This window comes from Ranitomeya imitator, chromosome 6 (genome assembly GCF_032444005.1).
Source record: "Ranitomeya imitator isolate aRanImi1 chromosome 6, aRanImi1.pri, whole genome shotgun sequence".
In the NCBI taxonomy this organism is placed as follows: domain Eukaryota; kingdom Metazoa; phylum Chordata; class Amphibia; order Anura; family Dendrobatidae; genus Ranitomeya; species Ranitomeya imitator.
In genome coordinates this window covers 157,866,058-157,890,887 of record NC_091287.1, presented here as the reverse complement: position 1 = coordinate 157,890,887, position 24,830 = coordinate 157,866,058, and the positions used below count along the sequence as shown (strand labels likewise).

Here is a 24,830-nt window from a genome sequence, read left to right as displayed (position 1 = left end):
GCGGTTTGTGCAGGTTGGGAATAGATGGTGATGGAATGTGAGAAGTGAAACGTGTCTTTGTTGTTCTCTCTGCAGACGAGTTGTAGCTGGAAGAAGTTGTCATGTCGGTCTGGGCCAGATGGAAAACATGGGAAAAGTGGCGATTCCATCATAAAGAACGTCAGTGGTAAGTCATTATCTATAACAGTGCCGTGATCTCTTATATGTTCTGTAGGACTGGTAGCTACCACTGACCATATGGCGGTAATATCCATGTTGGTCGTTATATAGAGATTCTCTTTAGTAACAGCGCTGTCATCTGCTGAGGTTCTCCTCCACTATTAGGGGGCATCATCGAGTTGTAATCAAGGTTATCTGGTTAGGGGCTCACTCAGAAGCTTCGCCCCCCCCTGTACCAAAACCCTAGCTACGCCTCTGAGATAACTGTATGCCCCACAGCAGAAACCGGCAGGCAGGAGATTTCAAGTCGCTTGTCCACCACTACACCCGAAGGCACTGCAGCATATAGAGCCCGGAGTCACCACTAGAAGGGACACCTGCAAAAAGGCTCGAGTTGCCTTCCATGCGAGTAATGTCTGACTAAAAGGACAGAGAGAGAAAGAGAAGACCTTTTGTGAAGCCTTAGGCAGTAAGAGACTTATACCACAGCGCAGTAAGGAAGACTTCCAACCCCACCTGGCTAAGGGGATTCCGAATCGCTTCCAGGCTGGTCGGACCTCACCATCACCTGTTACCGGTACCCTGGACTGTGGCTACATACTACCAGTAAAAAAAAAAGAGAGTGCAACCTTGTGTCCTCCAATTCTTTCCGGCACTACACCGTCTGTCATATTTACCCACTACACTGGGAGCCCTGGGGATCAAGCTTCACCTGTGGGAAGCCATACCATCCCTGCTGCAATAACATCATCCCCAGTGGACCCCTTAAGGAGTGTTGATCGACCCTGACCGAATACCACAGGTGGCGTCACAAACATTCTTTATCTTCTACAAACTATTCCATTTAATGACCTTCCCTTTAACTTGGATGCACAGGGCCATGGACCAGGTCACTGCCACCGTGACTACCCCTTTAAAGACCACCTGACCCAGCCTGAGTACTCCAGGGTCCTAGCAGGCATTCCAACTTGGCGTCACAAACAGGATGGACCGACCTAGCAAACTGGGTCTTGTGCGCCTAGGAGACTGTGCTTAATGGAGCATTATTGGACTGGAAATTGCCACCATAATTGCAGCATATGGCGTGCAGGAGGAAAAGGCCATGTTGTGGGTGGAACTTGGAGGAACGGCGTGAAAGCTATGGCCACCCCTCACCAATACTACTATGTGAGAGAAATATGTCTGTCAACGAGAGAGGTCCGCCTCCTGCTCTGGGATGGCGGGAAGAAGAAGAGGAACCACCCACGAAGACAAGCGTGGTACAGTGATACCTCGGGAAACCTCACTGACAAGGAAGGGCCGGAAAGCAGCATGGCGGGGAGCAGAGGACAGGCACCGATGCATGGGGTGGAGCAGGAGGACTCCCCCAGCCAACCCTCGGATGATCCTTCCCAGCTACCAGCATTGGACCCGGACCTCCTTAGTGTGGAAGTGAAGGCACTTACCCGGCTGCTCGTGAGGATGCAGCTGGAGGCAGTTACCAGATGGAAAGAGGCCTTCCTGGGGAGTCTCACCGGACAACCATCAACAACCTTGTCTGGCTTGGAGCAGGAGAGAAGGTCTAGCACCCTGCAAGAGAAGGTAAGGGGTGTGGCCCTGACCCCGGCGGTGGAGACCCAGCAGCTAGGCCCGTATCACCCCCACTGCTATACACTCCCCACCAGGGTTTTGGGTCCCTAGGTGAATTGACACCGTACACCGAGAGCATGCTGGTATCAAGTCCGGCTGCAACCCCTGACAGATGACACCCTGGTAGGCCCCTTACAGACCCCACCAAATCTGAGGCCCGGAGGAGTAAGCCATTGACTTCACTGGGATCAGGGGGAAGGCAGCATTGACCAGATGTCAGCACCACTAGTTCCAACCAGTGGGCCCCGGGTTAACTACATCGAACCCGTTGTGTTTGCAGGGGAACCCGCAGGGGTGTCATTATAGAGCTCCAGGGAGAAATCCCCATTATGACCTGACGGGAGCACTGCAGACGGCGGCGGAGGAGGAGAAGCAGCAATCCCTGGCCCGGCATGCAGCATACGAGGAGAGGAACCTGGAAGCAAAGGCCCAAACCCGTAAAATTCCTCTGGCAGAAAGGGGACCACTATGGCAGGGAGAAGTGGTTGTTTTTAAGCAAAAGAAAGGCTGGGGCTTTATTAAAGAATCTGGGATAATAAATGAAATCTTTGTCAACCGGAGAGACATAGAGTCCCACCTAATGGAATGTCACCCTGATCGTAACCTTTAACCCAGTGATAAGGTCACTTACACCTGCCATGCTGGTGACAAAGGCTGGTATGCTCTTGATTGCAAAAAGTATACAGACCAGGCTACAGCATCAATTCCTGCAGATGCAGCAATAGGCCCGTTCAGGCCAGTTATAAAGTGTCACAAGTCCACTCAGACACCTGTGGTGGAACCAACCAATATGACTTGGTATAACGTACCCGTTGAAAGGTACGAACCTGAATTTTCCTGACCAGGGAGTAGCAGCCACCAGGAGCTGCTCTGGAAGAGGAAGTAGAGGGTTAACCAATTGTTGCTGAGAGTTTAAAATGACTGCTAAAGATTGAAAGTTTAAAGAACTGCAAAATCATGAACTAGGCATGATCAAAACTGTTGGTGTAAATAGTTAGCACTTCTTAAGGTGCTTCTTACTCGTTTTACTCATATCCAATGAAGATACTGTCGTTGCTTGCACTAAAAGTTATTTGCCTTAAAGATGACCAAGAACAAAAACCCATTTGGCGCAGCCAAAGAAGTGGTCCAGAGAGGAGACCAGTTATGTCTTGCAGCACGCCCAAGGCCTATGTTGGGGATTTGGAAAGGGTCATCCATGTTGCTGTTGTTGGTGAGAGGGACCTCACAATTTGCTGAATAAAAATGTTGTTAATTGAATGCTGTTTGCACCTTTGAATGTTGCACTACCTAAGTTCTAGGAAATATTGACTATGTTGCACTTTACTACAAGTGTTAGTCTTTCATGTGCTAGAGAAAGTTTACCCATAAAGGGAACTGTGCTTCATACTCCTATTTTTGATAAAGCTATTTTCTACTTTGTATCATAGTTCATGTAACGTTAAAGCAAAGTAACCTCCCATAAAGGGAAGAAAAGTTATTTTTCTGTTAAAATGCATAATTTAAAAATGTTTGCAAATCTAATCCATTTTATTGTTTGTGTGTTCCCAGTGCGGGAGTACTGGATTTAACGGCAGGGGAACGTAACACCCCAGGAAGCCAGTTGTTACAGTGGTATTGCCTTCCTCATGGGGAGGGGGATGCCATGCTGGGAAACGAGGAAGGATCCTTTTAACAGGTAACACTGTTCTGACTCCAGGCCAGAAGGGGGAGCTTGAGACCCGGTTTCAGGGTAACTTCCCTATATATTCTGGCTGGAGGAGGAGTTAGGAGTTCAGTTGAGAGGAGATCTAGAGCCGTGCAGACACGTGGTTCTGCAGCTCCTGACAGGGCAGTCTGTGAGAGACTGTGAGGGGAGCAGAGGCAAAGGAGAGGAAAGATACTGGGAGTAGAGCTGCGAGAGGGCTCACTCCAGAATCAGCACTAGAAACCGGAGGCCGGAATTCCAAAGTTGTGGTGGTAACTGTATGCCCCACAGCACAAACCAGCAGGCAGGAGATTTCAAGTCACCTGTCCGCCACTACACCCAAAGGCACAGCAGCATATAGAGCCCGGAGTCACCACTAGGTGGGACACCTATTAAAAGGCTCGACTTGCCTTCCATGCGGGTAATGTCCGACTAAAAGAACAGAGAGAGAGTATCTTGTGTGAAGCCTTAGGCAGCAAGGGACATATACTACAGCGCAGTAAGGAAGGCTTCCAACCCCACCTGGCTAGGGGGATTCTGAATTGCTTCCTGGCTGGCTGGACCTAACCATCACCTTTTACCGGTACCCTGGACTGTGGCTGCATACTACTAGTAAAAGGTAAAGAGACTGCAACCTTGTGTCCTCCAATTCTTTCCAGCACTATACAGTCTGTTATCTTTACCCACTACACATCACCTGTGGGAAGCCATACCATCCCTGCTGCAATAACATCATCTCCAGTTGACCCCTTTAAGCAGCATCGGTCGTCCCTGACCGAATACCACAGGTGGTGTTACAAACATTCTTTATCTTCTACAAACTATTCCCTTTAAAGACCTTCCCAGGGCCACGGACCAGGTCACTGCCACTGTGACAACCCCTTTAATGACCACCAGACCCGGCCCGAGTACCTTAGGGTCCTAGCGGGTGCTCAAGTTATGCAGGAGATGTGGTACTGTGCAGTGTATATCAGGGGCAGACATACCAGTTTTTAAGCCTGTGTATCTGCACTGGGGCCCAAATATGGAGGAGGGCCCTTGCAGGGTAGCTAATAATGAGGCCAATCTGGCCTGTTTCTGTGACGCAGAGCCTCCAGGGGGCCCATGGCCAGATTACCCTTATGTGTTGTGGGCAAGGGACCGATCCCTGAGGCAGGAGAAAATGGTAGCAAAGTAAAGCTGCAGGGATTTGGACTCTGCTTTCTGCCCGGCCCTTACTGTCTGACACAGACGCGCAGCTGGATGATGACAGCATTCAGTGTGCGTCTGTGTCAGAGAGAAAGCTGCTGGCGATGATGATGCTGTAGCTGCGGTGGGATGTACAGAGAGGTGAGTGGTGGTGTTTTGTTTAGCAATACACTGGAGGAGAGGTGGGGAGAACGACAAGTGGGGTGGTGGAGAAGGCAATGATGGGGTGGTGGAGATGGCAATGATGGTGGTGGGGAGAAGGCAATGATGGAGCTGTTGGAGAGGGCAATAATGGGGGTGGTTGAGAGGAAAAAGATGGAGGTGTGGAGAAGGCAATGATGGGGTGGTGGATAAGGCAATGATAGAGGTGGTGGAGAGGACAATTAAGTGTGTGGTGGAGAGGGCAATGAAGCAGGTGATATAGAATGTAAGTCCGCAAGGACAGGGTCCTCTCCCCTCTGTACCAGTCTGTCACTGTAAACTTGTTTACTGTAAACGTTATCTATAACTCTGTATGTAACCCCTTTCTCATGTACAGCACCATGGAATTAATGGTGCTATATAAATAAATAATAATAAAAATAATATAGAGGGCAAAGATGGAGGTGGTCAAGAGGGCAATGATGAAGGTGGGGGAGAACAATGATGGAGGTGGGAGAAAGGGCAATTAAGGGGTGGTGAACAGGGAAGTCATGGTTGTGGTGGACAGAGCAATGATGAAGGTGGTTTAGAAGGCAATGATCGAGGTGGGGGAGAAGGCAATGATGGGGTGGTGGAGAGGGCAATGATGGAGAGGGCAATTATGGGGGTGGTAGAGAGGGCAATGATTAGGGTGGGGAGAAGGCAATGATGGAGGTGGTGAAGAGGGCAATGATGAAGGTAGTGGAGAGGGCAATGATGGGGGTGGTGGAGAGGGCAATGATGAAGGTGGTGAGGAGGGCAGTGATGAAGGTAGTGGAGAGGGCAATGATGGGGTGGTGGAGAGGGCAATGATAGAGGTGGTGGAAAGGACAATAATGGGATGCAGGGAGAGAAGGACAATGAGGAATGTGGGATTCTGGAATGGGAGGAAGGGGGACTTATAATGGACTTATGAACAGGTGGAGGGGGAGTTGGATGTTAGATGTGGATGTAAAATTAATTGGCCGGTGGAGGAGAGTGCTAAGCCCCTGATAGCCTCCTTCTCCATCTCACAATTCATTGTGATGCTATAGGGGATTTAAAATGTATTGGGGAGTGGGAGAGGAGGCAGTAAGGTGCATAGTATACTTTATAAGGAATTGAAAGGTGGGAGAAGACGCTTGCAAGGACTTGTATTAAGTTGGGAGATAGCGGAGTATGCTAGGTACCTGGTAATGTCTTCTCCCACCCCAAAATTCATTATGATGCTATCAAGTACTTATAATGAATGATGGGAACACAGGACTGGGACTAAGGCTATGTGCACACATTCAGGATTTGCAAAAGAAAATTCTGCTGCATATCCTAATTAGTGTTGTGCATTCCGATACTGCAAGTATCGGGTATTGGCCGATATTTGCGGTGTCGGAATTCTGATACTGAGTACCGATACTTTTTCAATATCGAATACCGGAATCAGAAGTTCCCATAATGCTATGAGGCAGTTTGATTTAATTCAGCCAATGAGAATTCCTAAGAAGTGTGGGCACATCCTGTTATGCATGTTAGGCATGTAACTACTGGCATGGCTGTGATTGGCTGCTGAAATGATGTCATGACGCACTATAAAAGCCGCCGCCGCCATTTTGGGTTCACTCTGCTGTGAATTCAGTTAGGGACAGGACGCTGCTGTTCTGACTGAGGGACAGTTTGAGATAGCGATTTGCTTCATTGTGCTTTACCCAGGCTACTGTAGCAACTGCTGTGTGAGAACCTTTTTTTTTGCCTTGCAGCGCTTTTTACGGCTGTCTGCAAGGTCTCTGTGTGTGTGAGTGCAGCTCACGCTGCAGTGTGTTCTGCAGCCACATCTGGTTGTAGTTCCCTCAGCGTGCGTCACTGCCTCATACTGTTAAATTGTCCTTTTTTGGATTTGTACTGCTGCACATTTTTGCTGATTTCGCCAATTAGTGAGTTTCCATCCATATCCAGCTAGATAGCGTGCAAACACTATATAGGAGTAGATAGAGGAGCTTTTTTGCAGCCTTGCAGTGCCGTTCACAGCTTTCTGCAAGGTCTGTGTGTGTGAGTGCAGCTCTCGCTGCAGTGTGTTCTGCAGTCACATCTGGTTGTAGTCCGCTCAGCGTGCGTCACTGCCTCATTCATTGTCCTTTTTTTCAAAAGTGCAGCTCATTTTTCCAGAGTTCTCCTATTAGTGGTGTGCTTCCATCCGTATCCAGCTAGATTGCGTGCACTATATAGGAGTAGATAGAGGAGCCTTTCTGCCGCCTTGTGCCCTGCAGCCCCAGCCAGATTAGTATTAGCCCATTTTTTGGAGCCTTATCTATTGCATTGTAGGTTACCTTCCTGCATTGTAATATCTACAAAAAGTTTGTGATACTATCGATTTTACATCTTTGGGCACATCCATTTTTTTTGTCCAAAAAAAAACCTAAATAAAGTTCACCAATCACCAAACACTCCACTTTACAGTTGTGTAGGCCACATTAGCTCATATTAAAGTCTAGTCCACACTTTATAAAATTAGTGTTTCTTATACCTGTTAGCAGCTGTTCAGGAATAAGCACACTAAGCTCTTAGTACTTTTCTGCCTATCTTTATCAGTTTACCAAGATGAAGAAGGCAGGGAGTAAGGCACATGGTCGTGGGCGTGGAGTTTCTGCAGGGAGAGGACGTGGGGATTCTGTGCCTGCTGCCAGCACCAGTGACTCAGCATCCCCCAGTTTTACCAGGGAACAGTCCTTTATGCGCAGCTTTGTAGGAGCTCGCCATACCCCACTGCTGCGGGAAGAACAACTTGAAGCCGTTGTCAGATGGATGGCAACTAACGCATCGACTTCAATTAGTGCCACATCCTCTCAGGTCCAGAGCACTGAAGAGCACCCATCTGTCTCTTCACCACCTGCCAAATTGCCCAGGCAGTCAGAGAGCCCTGGACAGGAGCCATCTCTACTTCTGTTCTCTGAATCTCCTGGATTGGAAAGAGGGGGCCAGCCAAGCAGCATTCGAGAAATGGAAGAAGAGACAGTATGCAGTGATGCGCAACTGCTTTGTCTCTCTGAATCTGAAGAGGCGGGTGGGCCAGTGCCTGTGGTCAGCACACCTCAGTACGCATCTGATGATGAGACTCAGGTGCCACTTTCTGGTGCTGCCGAGACTACCCAGGAGAAGCAGTTGTTGGAAGAGGGTAGTGTAGATGATGAGGTCTTTGACCTATCATGGCGTGAGGTACAGGAAAGTGGTGGGAGCAGCTCCAAGGAAGAGATTCCACGAACGGCCCAAAAAGGAGGGAGAGGGAGGGGGCAGAATGGGTTGCCTGAAGCCTCCACTTCGGCACCCATTAGGAGCATGCCTCTTCCAAAACCCAAAACGGGCGCTCACAAGACTTGCAGTGCCTAGTCCTTTTTTGACATAGTTGCAGATGACATTTGCTTTGTCAAATGCAAGCTGTGTCATCAGAAAGTGAAAAGAGGGAAAATTGTCAGCAACCTCAATACCACAAATATGTGGAAACATGTGCGGACCAAGCACGTGGTGGAGTTACAAAAACACTGAAGACCTAGGCCAACCTACAGCGCCACTTAACACCTCTTCAGCTCGTGTTGTAGCCTCTTCCTCCAGCTCACACACAGCTGGTTCGGCTTCCTCACAGGATCGCCATGGAAGGACCTCTGGCATTGTTGTACAGAGACCCAGTGTAATTCCACCCACAGCACCACGTTCCCTGTCATCCTCACACTCCCAGCCCAGTCTACAGCCATCGGTAGCAGAGGCATGGGAGAAAAGGTGGCCATTCTCGGCAAACCACCCCCGAGCACAGGCTCTGAATGCTGGCATTGCAAAACTACTGTCCCTTGAAATGCTGTCATTCAGGCTGGTGGAGACTGACACCTTCCGTAACTTCATGGCATTGGCAGTCCCACAATACAATGTGCCCAGCCGCTTTTATTTCAGCAGGCAAGCCGTCCCTGCCCTGCAAAAGCATGTAGAGGGAAACTTTAAACATGCACTACTAAATGCCATCTGTAGCAAGGTCCACCTGACCACCGATGCGTGGACCAGTCACCATAGACAGGGATTATACCTTTCCCTCACTGCCCATTGGGTAAATATTGTGGAGCCAGATACAGATCTTGAGAGTGGAACCGTACACGATCTGCCAACTCCAAGGATTGCAGGAATCCAGTCTGTACTCATTGACTCCTCCTCATACTCCAGTTCCTCAGAATCAGTGCTGCAGGAGCCGTCACAGTCTACCTCCACATGGACCCGTGAACGCTTACCTGTTGTGACCGATATGAGCACAGCGGTGGCCAAACATCAACAGGCCGTATTGAAATTAATTTCCTTGGGGAATCGAAGCCACACAGCACAGAAGCTCTGGAATGCCATCAAGCAGAAGAGCGACGTATGGTTTGTGCCAGCGAATCTCCAGCCAGGCATGGAAGAGTGTGTGACAATGGCCGAAATCTGGTGGCAGCTCTGGGCCTAGGCAATCTCACTCACATTCCATGTCTGGCACATGTGCTCAACTTGGTCGTGCAGAGTTTTTTGAGGGACTATCCGGATCTTGATGCACAGCTGCACAAGGTCCGCCTAGAGTGCGCTCACTTGTGGCGTTCCAGCATGGCAAGATCGCGCATTGCAGCTCTGCAGTGCCGATTCCGCCTTCCGGAACATCGCATCATATGTGACCTACCCACCAGGTGAAATTCAACCTTACATATGTTGGAGCGGTTGTGTGAGCAGCAGGCAGCAATAATGGAGTACCAGCTGCATCAGGCGCAAAAAAGTCGCACTGCGCACCGTTCAGACTTCACCACCACTGAGTGGGCCACTATGAAGGACATCTGCCAGGTTTTGCGTGTCTTCCATGATTCCACGCGGATGGCGAGTGCAGATGATGCACTAGTCAGCATGACTATCCCTCTTATCTGCCTGCTTGAAAAAACACTGCAAGCACTAAGGGTGGAGGTTGTGGAAGAGGTGGAGGATGAGGAGTAACAAATGCCATCTGCTTCTGGACAGTCTGCGCAACGTGGTTCCTCACAAAGGCCTAGGCAGGGGACACTTTGTGAGGGGGATGAGGAGGAGTCAATGGAGGTGGAAGACATCTGTCCAGAGGAGGGAGTTACACAATGCTCTAGTAGTCAGTTTGTAGAGCGAGGGTGGGGTGATGCAGGGCAGGCAGAGATCACGCCTCAAGCAGGGGACAGCGTTTCTTGGCCAGTTGGCAGTCTGCAGCACATGGTTGATTTCATGCTGCAGTGCCTGAGAAACGACCGCCGCATCACCCACATTCTCAACACGGCTGATTATTGGGTGTACACCCTCCTAGATCCTTGCTACCAGGACAACTTACAAAGCCTCATAACACCGTTGAACCAGGAGCGTAAAATGCGGGAGTACCAAGACACACTGGTGCACTGCATCATGTTCTCCATTCCAACCGAGAGCAGTGCTGCTAGTGCTTTACAAAGCAGCTCAGTGCGTCGAGGCAGTGGAGGAAGCTCTGCACAAAGAGGGAGCAGAAGCAGTGCCTCAGCACAAGGCAAGACCAGTATAGACCAAATGTGGCAAAGTTTTGTGTGCCCGCCACAAATGTCTACACCATCACACACGGCTCCAGTCTGCAGGAGGCAACGTTTCCATCAGATGGTGACAGACTACATGTCTTGCCCTCTCAGTGTACTCCCAGACGGATCTTCCCCCTTCAAATTTTGGGTCTCTAAGCTGGATACATGGCCAGAGCTTAGCCAGTATGCATTGGAGGTGCTGGCTCACACTGCTGCTAGTGTATTATCGGAACCAGTCTTTAGTGCCGCAGGTGGTTTACTAACAGACCGTCGCATGCGACTATTCTCCGATAACGTTGACCGGCTTACTTTTCTGAAAATGAACAAGGCATGGATCTCGCAGGAATTGATCCAATTAGGCCTCGGCCTACACTCTGTTTCTCCTGAAAATTCCTGGGCTCCAACACCGCCAGTTGCTGCTCGGAAGTGCCGTCTGCACAGTCAACACATGCTCCAGTGTTTTGGGGTTCAGTAACGTCAGCTGATCCCCAGCGGTGTGTGCGGCAATTTCTCCTGCTCCCTCCACATTCACACTACTACCAATTTTCAACTTGCTCCAATTAGGCCTCGTCCTACACTCTGTTTCTCCTGTAATCCCTGGGCTCCAACACCGCCAGTTGCTGCTCGGATATGCCGTCTGCACAGTCAACACATGCTCCAGTGTTTTGGGGTTCAGTAACCTCAGCTGATTCCCAACTGTGTGTGCGGCAGTTTCTCCTGCTCTCTCCACATTCACACTACTACAGATTTTAAACTTGCTCCAATTAGGCCTCAGCCTACACTCTGTTTCTCCTGTCATCCCTGGGCTCCAACAACACCAGTTGCTGCTCGGAAATGCCGTTTGCACAGTCAACACATGCTCCAGTGTTTTGGGGTTCAGTAACGTCAGCTGATTCCCAGCTGTGTGTACGCCAATTTCTCCTGCTCCCTCCACATTCACACTACTACAGATTTTAAACTTGCTCCAATTAGGCCTCGGCCTACATTCTGTTTCTCCTGTAATTCCTGGGCTCCAACACCATCAGTTGCTGCTAGGAAGTGCCGTCTGCACAGTCAACACATGGTCCAGTGTTTTGGGGTTCAGTAACGTCAGCTGATCCCCAGCTGCGTATGCGGCAATTTCTCCTGCTCCCTCCACAATCACACTACTACCAATTTTAAACTTGCTCAAATTAGGCCTCGGCCTACACTCTGTTTCTCCTGTAATCCCTGGCCTCCAACACCGCCAGTTGCTGCTCGGAAGTGCCATCTGCACAGTCAACACATGGTCCAGTGTTTTGGGGTTCAGTAACGTCAGCTGATCCCCTGCTGTGTGTGCAGCAATTTCTCCTGCTCCCTCCACATTCACACTATTACAGATTTTAAACTTGCTCCAATTAGGCCTCAGCCTACACTCTGTTTCTCCTGTAATCCCTGGCTCCAACACTGCCAGTTGCTGCTCAGAAGTGTCTTTGGCACGGATACTCCCTCCTGCACAGCCTGGTTCCAGCACGCCAGCTGTTTCCAGGTAGTGTCAAGGTCACTTTGCCTCCAAAACGTTGTCCTGTCAGGTTGCGGATGGGTTAGCCGACTCTATGGTGCCTGCAGTTTAGGTGCTTCCTATGTGGGCTGCAGGATCTGGCAATCAAGGCTGGTTCTGTAGTGCCAATAGGACAAGCTCCCCCTGTAGGACTGTGGGTTTTGGGTAACCCCGGCCAGCTGGCGGCCTTTCAATTATTTTTCATGTGGACCTCCTGCTGCCTATCTGAGTTCCAGCACCATTAGCTGGTCCTTTGGAAGTCAATCTTGAATAAGTCCCCCTGGGTTCCAGTACCATCAGCTGGTTCCTGGCAGAGCCTTTGGCTTAGGTGCCTCCTTCTTGGTATCCGAGTTCCACCAACGTCTGGTGGTCCTTGGTAGTGCTTTCTGGCATGGGTACCTCCTGATTAGTAACCAGGTTCCAGTACCATCAGCTGGTCCTCGGTAGTCCCATTGGCTCTTGTACATTCTGCTACCCATCCGGGTTCCAGTACCGTCAGCTGGTTCTCGGCAGGGTCTTTGGCACGGGTACTCCCTCCTGCCCAGCCTCGTTCCAGCACACCAGCTGTTTCCGGGTAGTGTCAAAGTCACTATGCCTCCAATACTACGTTGTCCTGTTGGGTTGCGGTCGGGTTAGCCGACTCTATGGTGCCTGCAGTTTAGGTGCTTCCTATGTGAGCTGCGAGAACTGGCAATCAAGGCTGGTTCCATAGTGCCAATAGGACAAGCTCCCCTTTAGGACTGTGAGTTTTCGGTAACTCCGGCCTTTCAATTTTTTCATGTGGACCTTCTGCCGCCTATCTGAGTTCCAGCACCATTAGCTGGTTCTTTTGAAGTCAATCTTGAATAGGTCCCCCTGGGTTCCAGTACCATCAGCTGGTTCCTGGCAGAGCCTTTGGCTTAGGTGCCTCCTTCTAGGTATCCGAGTTCCACCAACGTCTGGTTGTCCTTGGTAGTGCTTTCTGGCACGGGTACCTCCTGCTTAGTAACCAGGTTCCAGTACCATCAGCTGGTCTGTTGTGAATTCTGTGGCAGAGCTCCCTCCTGTGGTCACAAGTGGTACTTCGGCTGATTCTCTCTGTGAGCTTCTGTTGGTGGAGGGAAGTGGTACTGCGGCTTCTGAGTTTCCTCCCTCAGGTGATCTGGTGAGGTCGTTAGGTGCTTCTCTACTTAACTCCACCTAATGCTTTGATCCTGGCTTCCTGTCAATGTTCCAGTGTTGGACTTGCTTTTCCCTGGATCATTGCTGTGGCCTGCTGCTCTGCATAGCTAAGTTCTTCTTTGCTATTTGTTTGCTATTTTTTCTGTCCAGCTTGTCTAATTTGTTGCTGGAAGCTCTGGGACGCAAAGGGTGTACCTCCGTGCCGTTAGTTCGGTACGGAGGGTCTTTTTGCCCCCTTTGCGTGGTTTTCTTTAGGGTTTTGTGTAGACCGCAAAGTTACCTTTCTATCCTCGCTCTGTTAAGAAAGTCGGGCCTCACTTTGCTGAATCTATTTCATCTCTACGTTTGTCTTTTCTTCTTAACTCACAGTCATTATATGTGGGGGGCTGCCTTTTCCTTTGGGGTATTTCTCTGAGGCAAGGTAGGCTTATTTTCTATCTTCAGGCTAGTTAGTTTCTCAGGCTGTGCCGAGTTGCATAGGCAGAGTTAGGCGCAATCCACGGCTGCCTCTAGTGTTGTTTGGAGAGGATTAGGGATTGCGGTCTGCAGAGTTCCCACGTCTCAGAGCTCGTTCTATGATTTTGGGTTATTGTCAGATCACTGTATGTGCTCTGACCGCTATGTCCACTGTGGTACTGAATTGCCTTTCATAACACTGGTCCTCGGTAGTTCCATTGGCTCTTGTACCTTCTGCTACCCATCCGGGTTCCAGTACCGTCAGCTGGTTCTCGGCAGTGTCTTTGGCTCTTATACCTTCTGCTCCCCATCCTGGTTCCAGTACTGTCAGCTGGTTCCAGGCAGAGCCTTTGGCTTAGGTGCCTCCTTTTCGGTATCCGAGTTCCACCAACGTCTGGTGGTCCTTGGTAGTGCTTTCTGGCATGAGTACCTCCTGCTTAGTAACTGGGTTCCAGTACCGTCAGCTGGTCCTCAGTAGTTCAATTGGCTCTTGTACCTTCTACTACCCATCCGGGTTCCAGTACCGTCAGCTGGTTCTTGGCAGTGTCTTTGGCGCTTGTACATTCTGCTCCCCATCCTGGTTCCAGTACCATCAGCTGGTTCCAGGCAGAGCCTTTGGCTTAGGTGCCTCCTTCTCGGTATCCGAGTTCCACCAACGTCTGGTGTCCTTGGTAGTGCTTTCTGGCACGGGTACCTCCTGCTTAGTAACTGGGTTCCAGTACCGTCAGCTGGTCCTCGGTAGTTCCATTGGCTCTTGTACCTTCTGCTACATTTCCAAGTTCAAGCTTTTTGAAATGGTTTTTGGTAATCACTCTGGATCTGCCTGACGAAGACCCTGGAGACAACGACCCTGAAGACCACCCCTGAAGAAGATGACGACCCCGGAGACGACGACCCCGGAGACGACGACCATGAAGACCACCCCGAAGAAGACCAAGAAGATGACCCTGAAGAAGATGACCAAAAGGACAAAGAACAAGAAGACAACGACCAAGATACAGAAGAACAAGAGACAGAAGACCATGAAGCAGAAGAACAAGAAGCTGCAGAACAAAAAGCAGAAGAACATTAAGCATAGGACTAAAAATCAGAGCAAAAGATATGATCTAAATTATAAGCAGCAGAAGACTAAGCAGTGTATGGGGGTGAGTCTGTTCCTCCTCGTGGAGCCCCTGGAAAAAACCTGCTCCTGCTCGCCAAACTGAACGCGGACAAATCCTGTTGTAAATCTTTTGTGACAGGCAGACCGGAAGGTGTAATCTTCAAACTTTTATAGATAACAACTACAGGAATGCCTGTCACAAATAAGAATATGATGAAGAAGAAGAATATGAAGAAGATGAAGAAGTAGAATATGAAGAAGTATAATAGTTGAATAAAAAGAATATGAAGAATGTAAAAAAAAAGAATAATAGGAAGAAGTTGAAGAAGAAGAAGATGAATAAGGTGAAGAAGAAGTTGATGAAAAAGATGCTGCTGCTGAGGATGATGAAGAAGAAAGTGTGGGAGAAGTAAAAAAGAAGGTGAAGAGCTTGGAAGTAGTGAAGCATAAATATCTGACAAAATATAACAAAGCTTAACATAGTCAATATCTTTGTAACTCCGAACATCATAAAAAAAAATTAATTCCTGCTATTCCATTTGATTGGGCTAAACCTCTGTGCCTTTAATGTCTCCTCCACCTCCCCCAATACATTCTACATTATTCTTAGTTGTTTTCCTTCATGTAGAATTAACCTACAAGGAAAGAAGGGGTATATTTTAATTCCGATATTTGTGTCCCATTGACTTGCATTGGTTTCCGGTATCGGTATCGGCGATAACCGTTATTTTTTGGATATCGGCCGATCCAATCTGATACCGATATTTCCGGATATCGGAAGGTATCGCTCAACACTAGTCCTAATGTGTTGGCAGAAAGAACACTGCTTGAAATATATTTATTTTTTCCAACATTTTTGACAATCTTTTGTTGCTTATTTTCGCCACTCATTAGTATGGGTAAAATACGCTGCAAGAACTGACATTATGAAGATTTTAATCTATTGCAAAAATAAGGAAAAATAAGCAATATGTGCATGAGACTTCAGTGATCTCATTCACTTTGCTTGTACTCTAAAACCTTGCATATTTTCCATGTGCACATAGTCTTAAAGTTAACTGTGGAGAGTCACAGACTGAATTATTCATATTATTGGGTGGCGGAGATTATAGTTAATGGAGGGAACAGTGCTGTGTATCACTTTATATTTTTAATGGTGAGGTACATATCTGTATTCAGGAGGGAGATACACGTATGTATACAATGTATGTGACCTTGTTATTTTCAGAGCTGCGATGATCATCGCGACAAGATGAGTTGTGGGTGGGAGATGTCAACATGAAGGTCTGACCAGATGGAGAAGAAACAGCAGAAATTGACTCTAGTTAGACGAGATCTCAGCGGTAAGTACCTGGATGTAAATATTGTTCTGAATCTGTTCTGTGTGGCTTGGAGTGATAATGTTATCTGTAAAATCCCTTATTCTACATTCTCACATTTGTGTGAAATGTCCGTGTGCTTATCAGATGGCACACAGACTCGTAGAGTTTCATTTGTCCATTCACACATCCAAAAATCAGTGATCTGAGAATGAGATCCGTGAGGGTCAGAGAATTTCCTCTTCAAATCTGATTTTGAGGATCAGACTAGGACATGCTCAATGCGTCTGTAAAAGAACTCAGCAACACTGCACACGGATACAGGAATATAACCTTAAAAATATGTATGTATAGCACAGTTCTCTTAGTATATAGTGTACTCACTTATTATGTATAGCACAGTCCTTTAGTATATTGTGTACTCACTTGTTATGTATAGCACAGTCTCTTAGTATATAGTGTACTCACTTATTATGTATAACACAGTCTCATATTATATAGTGTACTCACTTATTATGTATAGCACAATCCCTTAGTATATAGTGTACTCACTTATTATGTATAACACCGTCCTTAGTTACATAGTTTCCTCTTTTATTATGTATAACACTGTACCTTATTACGTGCCATCCTCTCTAGCTATATATGGTGCCATCCCTTATCATATATTTTTTCCTCTGCTGTTATGTAGAATGCTGTCCCTTACATAGTGAATTCTTGCTTTTTTCTTAATCACAGCACCCTCTTTTATTACATAATCCTCTCTTGTTAGATATAAAATGACTGCTGATGGAGGAGCTGATGGAGCAGCCGGTGACCAGACGACAAGTCCATCAGCTCCTCCGTTAGAAAGTAAGCTTTCCCATGCTCCATCAGAAGGCACTGCATTATATATCTAACAAGGCAGGACAGTATGTAATAAAGACAGGGCTCTATATAATCTGATATGTAAAGGATGGTGCGGTACATAACGAGAGGGCACTGTGTAATAAAGGATTACAATATGCATAATAAAGGAGACAGTCCAAGATATATAATTGTATGTGTGTGTGGCTATATATAGATAGATAGATAGACAGGGACGCCATCAGGGCATTACTGCCCTGACTGGTGTATGGGGCCCGCATCGGGCCCCATCTCATCTGCTCACTGGGCCCCCCCTACAGGCGCTGCGGCACGCTATTGATGTGCGGGTTCGCACCCGCACGTCAATAGTTAACAGCTGCCAGCCAATCGGAGGCTGGCAGCTGACTTGAGTCACAGCGCGCACTTTGCCAGGGGCTGACAATGGCGTGCGCGCTTTACCTGTGTGGAGGGAGTGAGCTTCGCCCGCCGCAGGAGCGCGGCCAGGTAAGAACTCTTTTTTTTTTTTTGAGAGCGGCGATCCAGGGGGCCCCGGGACAGAATGCTGGACACGCTGTGGCAGAGATGCTGGACACGCTGGGGGCAGAAATGCTGGACACACTGGGGCAGTAATGCTGGACATGGTGGGGCAGAAATGCTGGACACACTGGGGCAGAAATGCTGGACACACTGGGGCAGAAATGCTGGACACACTGGGGCAGAAATGCTGGACACACTGGGGGCAGAGATGCTGGACACACGGGGGCAGAGATGCTGGACACACTGGGGCAGAGATGCTGGACACACAGGGCAGAGATGCTGGACACACTGGAGCAGAAATGCTGGACACACTGGGGGCAGAAATGCTGGACACATGGGGGCAGAAATGCTGGAGACATTGGGGGCAGAATGGAGATATGGGCATGATTGGAGACTCGCGGCAGAATGAAAGACATGGGGGCATGATTGGAGACACTGGAGGCAGGATTGGAGACAGATCGTGCAGGATAATGGGGCAGGATGGATACGATGGAGACAGATGGGGCAGGATGGGGAGATCATATGGGGCAGGATGGGGAGATCATATGGGGCAGGATGGGGAGATCATATGGGGCGATCATATGGGGCAGGATGAGGAGATCATATGGGGTAGGCTGGGGAGATCATATGGGGCAGGATGGGGAGATTTTATGGGGCAGAATGGATACTCATGAGGGCACGATGCAAGAACATATGGCTGTAGCCAGGAATAAGACACACGGGGGCCAGGATGGGGGATATTATTACTGTAGTGACGTATTAATATTATTTTTTGAGTATACTGTTTTAAATGGGGGGGGGGGGGTTCCTGTTACTGTGTAGAGTGATACTATGTCGCCTTTTTTTCTTCATGTGGTGTAATGTAGAAGTTGGGAAAAATTAAGTAATGTGTTCTGCAAGCGGAGCTCGAGATAACTGTGTTATTTCCTGCAGAGACAAGTCTTGGTTGGAAGAAGTGACAGCGGTCTGTGCTAGATGACAGTTGAAAGATGAAGGACTTCACCTAGAGACATCACTGGTGAGTCAGTGTGTTACTTATACACTGACACTATACACTATATACAGAGGTCCTGTGTATAATGTCAGCAGTGATCACTGTATTACCTGTACACAGACACTGCATACTAAGTACAGATCTCCTGTGTATAATGGCACTTATGGTGATGATATTGTGTTTTTTTTATTACTGATCAGTGATCAGTATTGTAGTATTCAGTCACTTTGTGGTGGTAATATGTGGTCTGGTCATGGTGCGGTGGTATTTGTTCCTTGTATGTGATATTATTTGGTCACTGGTGGTAATATGTGGTCTGGTTATGGTGCGGTGGTATTTGTCCCTTGTATGTGCAATTTGGTCACCATGTGGTAATAATATGGTGTCTGGTCATGGTGTTGTGGTATTTATTCCTTATATGCGATGTTATTCAATCACTGTGGCGATAATATGTGGTCTTGACATGGTGTAGTGGTATTTGTTCCTTGTATGTGATATTATTGGTCATTTTAAAAATTGAAAAACAAATAAAAATATACCTAAATTGCATTGCATATTTTAACAAATATTTAATAGGTTACAACAGAGTAGGGCCCGGCCAAAAGTGTCTACCGTGGTATGGTGGCGGCTTAAAAAATCTTTTGGCCTAAACATAAGCTGCCGGCTATATGTGTGATCTGGTGATGGGATCTGTTAATGTGTGATAGGTGAGAAGTGGAGTTTTTCCAAGAGAGAGCGGTGGGACTGTGGACAGTTCGAGGGGTGGAGTGTGGAGGTGGGGCTGGGGTGGAGCCTGGGCGGAGTTTCAAGGGGGCCCCGAAAAGTTTGCCAGTATCAGGCCCCGAAATTTCTAGTGGAAGCCCTGTAGATAGCTACGATAGATAGATAGATAGATATCTGTAGCTTTGTCACCATAAAATGAGGGAGGCCAAGACACATTTCTTGCACAGGGGCCTCAAGCTGTCAGTGTCTGCCCCTGAATATATCAATACAGAAACATTTTAGAGCTTTTCTGGAATTTGGTCATTTACTATGTTGCTATTTTTCTAGTTTTGGTTGATTTAAGGTATTTGATGCTGATACTAGCTATCAATATTCATGAGATGCAGTATTTAGCACATATTAAGAATTACTCATGCTTATGAATTGCAGTCATTAAATATACATAAACAACAATAGCTCTTCCTGATGGAAAAAATACTAATGTGAAAAATGAACCATAAATCTTTCAAAACAAAGAATAGCAAATGATCAACAGTAATATGAAGGGATGGTATCACAAGTATTCCAACTATCTGCACACGCCACACAATCTTAACTCCTTTAGACTATTCTGTATTTGTTTCCAATAATTTGTAAAGCACTCATATTTCTTGTTATGAAAATAAGCAGCTAGAATTATTCTGTCAGAGCAGTTGTTGGCATTTGCGTTCAGACATAGATGTTAAATGGCATAACTCAAATTAAAATAAAATAAATAAAACTGTCCCACATTGGTTTCCTATAGTAAAAGTACCGTAACTACAATTGCAATACTGTAGTAGAAAACATAACAAAGCAGTTTGAGAAACTAAGGAGGTTGTTTGATTTACTGTAGGAAATCTCATTTTCATACTCTCTATATTAGGGAATTATAAGTAAAAAAGGGGGTCCAGGATTTTCAGAAGGGTGTTTATTTTTATTATCACTTGGTCAGGGTGGACATGGGGTGCAAAGATTGTGTCTGGTTCTTGAGGACCTGTCCTGCCTGGCATTATACTGATGACTAAAGATGATCAAATTCATTTGATATGACTCTAATTTGTCTATAGTTTTTAGAATTCGCCAAACCTGGCAAATTTAAACAATTTTCAATTTGCTTTGCGCAAATTGCTTAACCCTTTGACTCCATGAGCTTTTTTCGGTTTTGCGTTTTCATTTTTCGCTCCCCTCCTTCCCAGAGCCATAACTTTTTTTCTATTTTTCTGTCAATATGGGCATGTGAGGGCTTAGTTTTTTCCGGACGAGTTGCACTTTTGAACGACACCATTGGTTTTACCATGTCGTGTACTAGAAGATGGGAAAAAAAATCTAGGTGCAGTGAAATTGCAAAACAAGTGCAATACAACACTTGTTTTTTGTTTGGCTTTTTTTCTAGGTTCAATAAATGCTAAAGCTGACCTGCCATTATGATTCTCTAGGTCATTAAAAGTTCGTATACACCAAGCATGTCTAGGATACTTTTTAAACACAGAAAATTGGGTGCAAGTCTCCCAGACAAAATATCCAAGACTTTCCTCAATCCAGACATTGGAAAAAATGCAGGCAGCACTCCACAGCTTAAAGGTGCAAAAAAAATTGTTTTTGTTTCAAACCCACATGCTGTGGCAATGTTTCGGCTCAAATGAGCCTTTTTCAAGCCATTGAAAATGAGGCTTGAAAAAGGCTCATTTGGGCCGAAACTTTGCCTCAGCATGTGGGTTTTAAATAAAACCACTTTTTTTCACATTTAAGCTATGGAGTGCTGCCTGCATTTTTTCCTAGGTTATTTTTTTATCTTTTTATCTAAGTGGTGAAAAAAAATTCCAAAGAAAATTGCACAAGTTTGTTATCTGTAGCGCCTCCATTTTTCGTGATCTGGGGTCAGGTGAGGGTTTATTTTTTGCGTGCCGAGCTGACGTTTTTAATGATACCATTTTGGTGCAGGTACGATCTTTTGATCGCCCGTTATTGCATTTTAATGCAATGTCGTGGCGACCAAAAAAAACATAATTCTGGCGTTTTAATTTTTTTTAAAGCTATGCCGTTTAGCAATCAGGTTAATCCTTTTTTTATTGATAGATCGGGCGATTCTGAATGCAGCAATACCAAGTTTGTGTAGGTTTGATTTTATTTTTATCGTTTTATTCTGAATGGGGCGATAGGGGGTGATTTGAACTTTTCTATATATTTTTTTTCATATTTTTAAAAACATTTTTTTACTTTTGCCATGCTTCAATAGCCTTCATGGGAGGCTAGAAGCTGGCACAACCTGGTCAGCTCTGCTACATAGATATGATGCTCAGATCGCCTCTATATAGGAGAATTACAGCATTGCTATGAGCGCCGACTTCTGGGTGGCGCTCACAGCAATCTGACATCAACAACCATAGAGGTCTGCAGGAGACCTCTGGTTGTTATGCTGACGCACCGATGACCACCATTGGGGGTCATCTGTGCGTGCATTTCCGGTCGCATGGCCGGAAGCGCTTGTCAAATGTTGCTGTCAGGGTTTGACAGCGGCATTTAGCTAGTTAATAGGTGCGGGCGGATAGCAATTCTGCCCACACCTATTGCGGGCACATGTCAGCTGCTCAAAACAGCTGACATGTCCCGTCTTTGATGCGGTCTCACCGACAGAGCCCACATCAAAGCGGAGGTGCTGCCATCGGATGTGCTATTCGGTCCGATGGCAGAAAGGGGTTACAATTACCACTGCAACTTTACACATTGACAAAGACTCAATCAGTAAGAGAAGGCTTGGGGCAGTTTTCTTCATAATGCCTTACAGCTATCACATCACATGGCATTGCTCAGTAAATCATGAGGAAATATCATACCCTAATTAAAAGCAAAAGCAGGAAAGGCAGCGACCGTATTATGGTGAATCTGCATAGTGAGAGAATGTCGCAGCTTAGTCAGAGAGATAGGCATACCTTTCTGTTTCAAACTTGGGGATTTGTCCTGCTTTCCCGAGAGATCGGCGACTGCGTATGTCCTGACTTCAGCTGCATCTTAGTCCTTGAACACAAGTATAACTAAATACAATGTTGGAGCAAAGAGACTACATGTTGTTCCTCCACTGTTCAGTCTATGCAAAGACTGGAGGTCCAGCCAGGATCTTTGGGGCATGTGACAGTCTCAAGACACATGACTGTCAGTGGAGAATGAGAAACAGGACACAGACATGGTGTGTTTATGTAGCAAAGCTGTGTGTGTTGATGTAGCTATCTTTGTGTGTATGTGTATGGGATTGTCAATGCAACCCTCTTCTCTCGCTCTTGACACACAAGAGTGATAGCAACATCACAGAAGAAATGCTAGCACAGGCTTCCAGTATCCGTTGTTTCAGATGCTGCACATCTCGTTTCTTCACAGCATAGACAATTGCCGTCAGATGACCTCAAAGATAAAAGTCTAATGGGGTCAGATCAGGAGACCTTCAGAGGCCATTTAACTGGCCCACAATGACCAATCCACTTTCCAGGAAACTGTTCATGTTGGAATGTTCGGACCTGACCATTGGCACTCTGCAATGGGGTCACAGGTTTTTCTAATGGGTGCCATCACGTGTTCACACCAGCTGCGGCGTAGTTTAAATGCTGTTGTCAGAGACCGATAGTGGCATTTGAATAGACAGATGCTGACTGTTTCATATAGCCGGCATCAGCAACATGCGGAGGCACCACATGACTCCTGGCACCAAGTCCTTTAAGTGGGCATCTCGAGTGTGGGAATTCAACTTCACATTGACAAATCTTTTATAGTGTGCAGACTGCAGGATGAAAATAAACCGTGCATGTCCCAGGACAAATCAGCAAGGAACTACTACTGTACTTCAGCACATGAAGAAACATCATCTGCTTACAAAGGAAAGAAAACTGATCAGTACTTTAAAGTTAACATTGATGGCTTATCTTTAAGATCACTGTCTGTTCGGTTGGGGTGCAACACTTGGCACCCCCCTCGTCAGCTGGTCCTGGTGTTGGCGGTGACTGAATCTGCTCAGAATTTAAAGAATTTCCTTCTAAGTAGTCATTACATGGCCAAATCTACATATCGGTTTGGCACTAGAGGACCCAATTCTGTTTTTTTTCCCTTGTGGAATTTGTTTGGCTTGTGCCAATATGGTACGGTCCACATCATTCTTTTCATCAGACGGTTCAAAAGAGTACCAGATTCAACACCCTATATCATGTAACACAAGTGGTATATTTTGCCACATGTCCATGCACAAAAATATATGTGGGTCTCACATCGCGGGAATTCCAGACAGGCATTAGAGAATGCTAGGGACATTTCTGCTGCAAAATCAGTATCCAACATGGCATCTTGAAGCAGCATAGGTGTGTTTGTCAGGAAGAACACTTTGTTAAGACTAAAGAAGAACTCAGCGGTAGCAGAGCTAGGTTAGTCAAGTGGCTTAGCTGTGTGGTCATACTCCTATCTGAATACTCAGACCTTGCACTGTTGACTAAAAAAATAAAAAACTTGGAGAATCACATCAGAAGTGCACCTATTATTGACTCCATACATGGAGGTTTTTATATATTCATTATTTCTATACATGGGAGGATTCAGCAGTCACTATGCCTATACAAGGAGGGACTCATCAGGGATTATTTCTATAAATAGGTGAATCAGGGGCAATATTACTATGTGTGGGATCTTGGGGGGCACTAATAATATTTTTGAGTCACTTGGGGTATTATAAATTGCTAAGGGGGGACACTGTTTTTAGGTCTACTCGGGATAACATGAACAACAATTTCTTTGGGGGTAAAAGGGTGGTGGGTGGCGTTGGTGGTTTGAAATATGAATGTCAATGCTGCATGGGCCGAGGAGCTCTAATCAGCTTTTTGCCAAGATGGAAGACAATAAGTCTTATTGGTAAACGACCTTTGATGACGTCACACCTCTGTGACTCATGGGTGAGGAGCCATCCTAGAGACTGCAGGAAGTGAAGTGTTTTCCCAGGCAGGAATCAGCAGCTAGAGTAGTTTGGGCACTGGTGACAGATAATGAGGGAACAGGGATATATAAGAGGTGCAGGCTGTATCTCTGTACATGGACTGTAGGCTGTACAGTATGTGTGATACATGGGTGCAGCTGTGAATGAGGTATATATGGGTGCAAGCTGTATTTGGGGTACATGTTGGTGCTGGCTGTGCATGGGGTACATGTGGGCAGCGGTGGGATTCAGGGGAAACCGGTTTTTAAAATAGCATGTGGTTCCCCAAACCACGTAGAACCAGAGCCCCGATTCCCTACTAAAGCTGGTGGTATCTGATCGCACTCGTTCTCTGCTCCTTCACTCTCTGCATAGTGAGGAATAGGGCCCGTGCAATGTGCACGGCTGTACACAGAATTGTCAGCTGCAGTGGAGCAGGCACAGTAGCAGGGCTGCCACAAGGAATTTCGGGGCCCTATACTGGCAAAATTTTGGGAGCCCCCTTGAGAGTTCACCTAGGCTCCACCTCAGCCCTGCCTCCCCCCTTGAACCATCCACAGTCCCACCACCCTCTCTTGGAAAAACTGCACTTCTGAACCACATCCTCACCAATCACACACAGTTCCCATCACCACATACATAGCCAGCAGCTTTTGAGAATCAGAGTTATATTCCGGAAAGTCAGTTTGAGAAACGTGTACCACATCCAAAGAATTCATATTTTGAGACAAAAAAAACATCCATGACTATTTAGAGACTCTGTAAATAGAATGAGTAGTTAAATCCTTTAATGAGCATAAGGCCCGGCCACAAAGGTAGAGTACAATTAT

General features: G+C 46.7%; 1 long non-coding RNA gene across 1 annotated transcript in view; it reads right to left on the bottom strand.

The window, feature by feature from the left end:
* The window catches only part of LOC138643616 (uncharacterized), a 51,127-nt gene extending 29,009 nt beyond the window's left edge, over window positions 1–22,118 (bottom strand). The window contains exon 1 of the long non-coding RNA XR_011314215.1: window positions 21,986–22,118. This is a non-coding gene — a long non-coding RNA (uncharacterized lncRNA). The remainder of the gene's footprint in view (window positions 1–21,985) is intronic.
* Between the last annotated feature and the right edge of the window lie 2,712 nt (window positions 22,119–24,830).